The following is a 7,255-nucleotide window of genomic DNA, read 5'->3' as shown; positions in this document are numbered from 1 at the left end:
GTGAAACTAAACAAATTTTGAAATTTGAGTAAAATTATGACCTTTTTTTTTTAGGGGGGGGGTGCATATTTGCGGTGCAGGGCCGGTTTGATCCATATTTCCCGGGCCGAAAAAATTCGCCAATCCGCCCCTGTTAGTTCCCTCAAAGAATTACATCTAGTCAGTCTTCCGTCCTTAACCTAGTTTCCGCTCCACGCTCAAGAACTCGGCAGAAGTCAAAATTAAAAAAATAATATACATATATCTCATAAATTTAGTAGACTATGCGTTCAATTTAAAATTTAAGTAGACTTATGGCCATAAAAATGTACTAAATCTACAATGCAGGTGCCCAAATAAGAAGAGTATTCGAGCTGTTCGCCTTAGAAAAAGGTTAGGTTAGTACTGAAATCCTTTATATATTATACTATAAACACACCATCGTCAAATTGTAGTAGATCAGGGGTCTCCAACCTACGGCCCGCCATGGGTTTTTTGTTGGCCCGCCAAGCTAATTAATGTTTTGAAAATAACATATTTATTATATTATTTTCATTTAGTTTTAATTTTTTAATTTATTGAATTATTTGAATAAAATGAATTTCTTTTTTTATTTCTTTTGGTGTTACTCGTAACAGCTTATAGTAGTCATTTATACCTATATACTAAGTACTAACACTAACTTATAATTAGGGATAGGATTTAAAGGCAATATAATCAGTAAAAAAAGCATTCAAAATGTCAAAAAAGACAAAAATAGCATTTAATTTATATAAAAAGCAATTACAAAAAGTGTGTTAAAAAATTGAATAGTTTGTATATTTAACTAGTGTGTATTACAAAAAAGTCACTATCATGTACTTAGATAAACTGTGTTCAGTAAAACGTTGACGGTTTAGGCTTAAAATATTTTTGTACATAGAAAATGTAATCGGGGCGGACTAACGAACAATTGTGAATATATAATGCGTATATACGCATTATGAACATATTTTAATCTATAGATAGGTAGCATGGGTACTTTTATAAACGTTAAATTAACTGGCCATACCAAACAAATATTCGATAAAGTATTTAGCGATATCGGTAATAAAACCCATTAAAAATAATTAACAGCCGACAATGCACAGTCTTCAGAAAATCTTATCGATTTGTACCGTTTATAGTTTATACGTATGTTGTGTATAAATTATAAAACTATTACATCGATTGAAAATTAAACACAATAAAGGCATTTATAAGTGAAAAAGGCAAAAAGACATTTTCTATAAAAAGGCAAAAAAAAAGTTCATCATCATACAAATTATTTGTCTATTATTATTATTAAAAAAAAGGCTTTTGTAATATAAAACTTTTTATAAAATAAAAAAAAATTATATAAACAATGAAAAATTTTTCTAAATAAAGCTTATCGATTCTTCAATTATTCTTAACCGATCTAAAAAAAGGTTGGAGACCACTGTAGTAGATTGTTAGACTAAATAATAATAATGCGTTTATGCGTCCCAAAACATACCAATCTTAAATACCTAAGCAATTATTATTGTTATTAATAAAAATTAGAAAGTAGTAATAACTTATTGTATTAAGCGCGTTTGGTTAAATATACATAATCATCTAGTCCTCAATGGTTACCACAAAATTCTTCGACAATATAAAACTCCAAAACAACCACGTATACCTACTATACAGTGTGATTCCTTTTAAAGGTAACACTAAATAATTCTGTCCAGTGACATCGGATTAATATGCGGTTTTCGGGAGGGGATAGGGAATACATAAATACACATTTCTTGATGATTTTTACATTTTTAGATCTTTCCGTGTGCGCATGCGCAATACAACTTGCATTTTTTTTAAAGGAAACAGGTGTTTTGAAATTGAAATTTTTTTAAGTCGATTTGGTCCTTTTTACCATACCTCTAAAATCAAAATTGACTAAATGGCAATGAGTCTAAGTTTCGATTGAAATTATTGAATAGTTGTTACCTTTCAAAATATGTGTGTATTGAATCTTTATTTCCACATGATTTTGAATAGATATAAATATAGAACGAAAAAAAAATATGTTACAATTGTACCCGATACAGCAATTGTAACAGCACTAGGGACAGATGTAACATACATGATTTTTACTTTTTTATATTATTGTAAAACATATAAAATATAACAGTTACATTTAAATTAAATAAAACATAACTTTGGTAAACAGATTACCTTAAATAGTAATATAATTTTTTACTTTACTGTCGTGGACAGCGGACAACCCGATTGAACAAATAAATATGGATAGGGTAAGTCGCGAAAAAAACGTATTGAACACACCACCTGTAACAGGTGGCCCGACGGACGTAGTTAACACCACCTGTCAAACGCGCACAAAAAATTTCACGCCGGCTTCGCACAGAAATGGTGGAGACCGGTAAGGCTGCACAGACGCGTAGGCAAAGGCGTGTTTATCACAGACCAACAGCCAGTACGCAAAATGCACGTGTCCTGCCTCAAAAGGGCGAACACCGCAGCGCCACAACAGGACTAGACACCACACGGGCCACGTCCGCTGAACTCAGCCGGAAAACGTGCCCGCGGACAAGTGTCTACTACTGCCACCCTCAACACACGATCCACTGCAGCACCGGCACAGGGGGTGTGAACTTATAGCTATAATATTCATGCCTCTTGATATAACTCAAAAGAGATCCTACTGCTTCGCTAGTATCGAATTTCATGGAACAAAAGATATGATTACTCGCTTTATCCATGGTAAAAAAAAATAGAAAACTACCAACGGCATTGACCATAACAATAAAGATATATATAACTAGGTTCTTGTATAAATATTTAATATTTAAATCGTTGACTGTTTTGACTTTTGAGTATTTTACTACCCGTGTAACTCGTTCGATTAATTATTTACAGTGCTTGGCATAATGCCGTCCAACAAATGTTCTGTGTTAGGCTGTAATAGTAGTACAAATGTTAAAAAACATGTGTTTCCGTTGGATGATGATGATTTTAAGATGTGGATTTTAAGAACTGGAAATGAGAAGTTGGTGAATCTTTCAAAGCCTTATATTAGAAAAACGTATTTGGTTTGTACTGAACATTTTAGTTGTACTAGCTACAGCCCTGGTACTTCACGATTGAAGAAACATTCATTACCGAGTTTAAATTTACCAAGTATTTATTAATCATCAGTCATCGTAATTTGTGGTTATTTATGTGCAGAGATTTAATCTCACGTTGAACTGGTTAATAAACTATTTCTATGCTTGTGAATTATGTATGTTTATATATCAATATTATTTGTGTGTTTATGCTGATTTTCATTTCTCATATTCATCTGCTTGTGATTTTTCAATTGAAGGTAGGTAATGTTTATTTTATGTACCTATTAATTGTATTTGTATTTATATTTAAATTATAATTATAATAATAAAATAATTAATAATAATTATACTTATAATTATTTATTTTTTATTTATATTTATTTTATTATGTTTTATTTGTTACTCATACAGTCTCATACATACTTTAATTAATTTAATGTGTATACATATACCATATTATTACCTATCATTAATACCTATTTAAAAAATAATAGTTTCATATTCAAATTTATTTTTTTTTTTCCGAACTGGTATTTCTAATTAAGTTAATTATCAAAAACCAAACCTAAGTACTTTATTTCTGTTAATTCTTTTATTTCAATTCAATTACAATCGATTATTTGTTTAAAAGTTTTACTATGAAAATATATCATAAAATGTTTAATATTTTTATTATTGTTTTAATAACATTAAATTTTAGATACCTAATTAGTTGTGTTTACATTTATTGCCATTGTGATTTTATTAATTTATATGTGCTAATTTGAATAATAATTCATTCAATTTTTCCTTTTAAATTTGAATTCTGTAAACCTTTTATATAAATTATAAATAGTAATAGCCCTAAAACTGTTCCATGAGGTACAGAATGTATAAGAATCACAGGTTTACTACTTTAATTTTCTATATTACCTATTTGAGTTCTGAACTATTTAAGAGGTTACCTTCACTATTCAAAATTTCAATAAAATTATTTGCTTTTTAATTATTTTTACCCAATACCTTATAAATTTAATTCCATTTACCTTTTATATTATTTTTTAAACTATACAGTTTATTAATTAAATATGTAGGAATTCATTGTACCCATGTAGTTGTATGTTGTACCTATGTACCTATAGTTTCATTCTAGTATCTGTATGTGTTTTTTTTTTTTTGGTGGTAGTATGTAAATGTTTAAATGTTTATATTTTAAACAATATAATATATATTTGTACTCGTTTATTATTTAGCTATACTTCCTTCTGTCTGTCCTGTCAACAAATCAACTGACATTACAATGGATGAATCTATGAATCCAGTTAATGATAGCTGCTCATCACCTCTGGCGTTACCTTTACTTAATGTATCTCAAGGTAAGAATTAAACACATGACATATTTAAGTAAACTGTTATAACTACCTAATTAAATATTTTTTTTAGCCACACCTTCAAAGGAATTAACTAGTTCTGTGAGCTCTGTTTACCAATCACCTAACACCTCATTTGAGTTTGTGAATGTTAGCTGCTCATCACCTTTGGCTATACCTTTATCACCTGAACTAACTGATGGTAATAAAATACATACTATTATCTTATTAAATTGTCATTACTAGCTCTTTTTTTATTTATATAGAAACACCTATGATAAAATCAATATCTGGCTCTGTTGATGTAAGAGTTATTAAAAAGAAGGTGTGCTTGCTGAAACAGATTGGAATGAAAAATGTATCAGAATTAACACCAAGAAAAGGCAAACTATACGCAACGGCAAAAAAGTTAATCAAAAAAGTTAATTTAATTTCAAAGAAAACCTGTTCCTTGAAAACCCAATTAAAGATTGCTAAAAAAATTGTCATTTCTGATAGTTGTAACAATTTAGCTGACAAACTAAACAAAACAACACTAGATTTTATTAAGACACAAGTCAATATCCAACACCGAAATCCAAAAGGCAGAAGATACACATTAGACGACAAAATTTTATCACTTTCCATATACAAAACTTCACCTAAAGGGTATAGGTTTCTTTCATCAATATTTGCTCTTCCGTCAAGATCTACTTTAACATCAATGTTAAGTAGAATTCCATTTAAACCAGGAATAAATTTACACATTCAAGAAAACCTCAAACACCAGTCTAAAAAGTTAAAAGATATTGATAAAAACTGTATATTAATTTTTGATGAAATGGCGTTAAGTGCTGGATTAAGGTATGACAAAAAAAATGACATGATACTCGGCCTTCAGAAAAATCAGAATAACCAAACACCAAAGTTTGCTGATCATGCTCTAGTTTTTATGTTGAGAGGAATTGCTAAGAAGTGGAAACAGCCGTATGCTTATTATTATAGCACCAGCACTATTCAAACAGTTGATTTAGTGTCCTACTTGAAAGACGTTGTCAGAAGTGTAAACAAAACTGGTCTTAAAATTGTAGCAACTGTCTGTGACCAGGGAGGAACAAATCAAGCTGCAATCAATTATTTAATGTCTGAAACTTGCAAAAATTATACAGAACGTAATATGGAAAAAAAAATGTAGGTTTTGAAATTGATGGCCAGGAAATAATACCAATTTTTGATCCTCCACATTTGTTAAAATGTATAAGTGTTGACGCACTTCGTGTTCTTACCGAAGCAGTTGACACGACGTACTCGCGGGGTCAGGAAGACAATAGTAAAATGATACAAATTGGTAAATGGTAGGTAGAGTATAATATTTGTATTGATCAATTATCTCAGATGATAATAATAATAATTTAAGGGCAGTTGACGATAGACGTCTCTACGTCAACTACATACACAAAACTCAATAATAATAATAGGTACAATTCATAATAATAATATAAAATGGTAATGCAACATACGGGGATAACTTATCTCAGTGCAACGGCGACGGCGATGATGTTGTTATTGTTGAGCGGCGGCGGCGATGGTCGTCGGAGGTGGCTGGACGTGACAATTATAGGTGACCAGCTGATCGGCGGCGGCGACCGATAATTGATAAATCAATTAATATGGAAATAGCTCGGCGGCGGCGGCGACCACGGCCTTCAGTCGACGGTGGAACGTACGGCGGCGGCTTCCCGTACAATGCACTACACCTGACACTCAAATAGATCGGCGGCGGCTTAGCTTCTTGAGCTTACGTAACATGTAGGTACGCGATACGCTACAACAATGTAAATACGTACGTACTACGCGCGCGACACAGCAATTATTAATGACGGCGATTGACGGTTATAGCATATAACACCCGAGTATACGACACGTAACTCGGATCTCGAACGGTACAATATAGAAGTCGAAACCATAGACGATACCCAAAAGGTCTCCACGAACGTCAAAGCAACGACGTCCGATGTCAAGCGAGACAGGGCAACTGGAATAGACATATCGGCGCGCCAGCACAACATGCAAAATAGCCAGTCAGATAACACGTCGGACGGGAAGGGGAATACGCAAGCTTAGTCAGCGGTCAACAGGTAAAGTCGCCAACACCGATAGCGGTACGAGTTTACCGACGGCTTGCGTAAACATCCTCCCCCCCGCTGGGAAGAGCAGCTTCACAGCGTACCGAAGACTACCACAGTTGATCAGTTGAAATGGTGATCTTGACTCTTGAGATGACGAAGTAAGGGCTGGCATTAAAGGAGCTAATTATACAATAAAAAAATGACAAATATACAAAAGGATACATAGTAAAAATAATATATAGTAATAAGCAAGATAGATATTAAATGGTAACATCAATTTCAAAATAGTATAACGTTTCAAAAGAGTAACGAACAAAAAAAAAAAAAAACAACAATGAGTAAAAAAAAAACTTATACACAAATAATCAAGGCAACAAGCGGTACATCGTGTCACTGACACCAAAGTAAGAAAATATAGGTTTTTTTTTTTGATAATAGTGACTGGAATGGGTGTAAGAAACTACTATGAGGGTCTACTCCGTAGGTAACAATACTAACTTAACCACAGGTCTAATTAACTCCCCTTGTGAAGTTAACAATCGGACTACACGAACTACACCGTCAACGCCTGGGTTGACACTTAGTATGCGTCCTAAGCGCCAGTGGGTGGGGGCCAACTGTTTGTCTTTCACTACGACCATATCGCCTATTTTGAGGTTGGGGCTGCTCTTAGTCCATTTGTTGCGTACTTGCAGAGAGCATAAATATT

This window comes from Acyrthosiphon pisum, chromosome A3, assembly GCF_005508785.2.
Source record: "Acyrthosiphon pisum isolate AL4f chromosome A3, pea_aphid_22Mar2018_4r6ur, whole genome shotgun sequence".
In the NCBI taxonomy this organism is placed as follows: Eukaryota; Metazoa; Arthropoda; class Insecta; order Hemiptera; family Aphididae; genus Acyrthosiphon; species Acyrthosiphon pisum.
The sequence above is the reverse complement of the archived record's forward strand: the minus strand, read 5'-3'. Positions refer to the sequence as shown.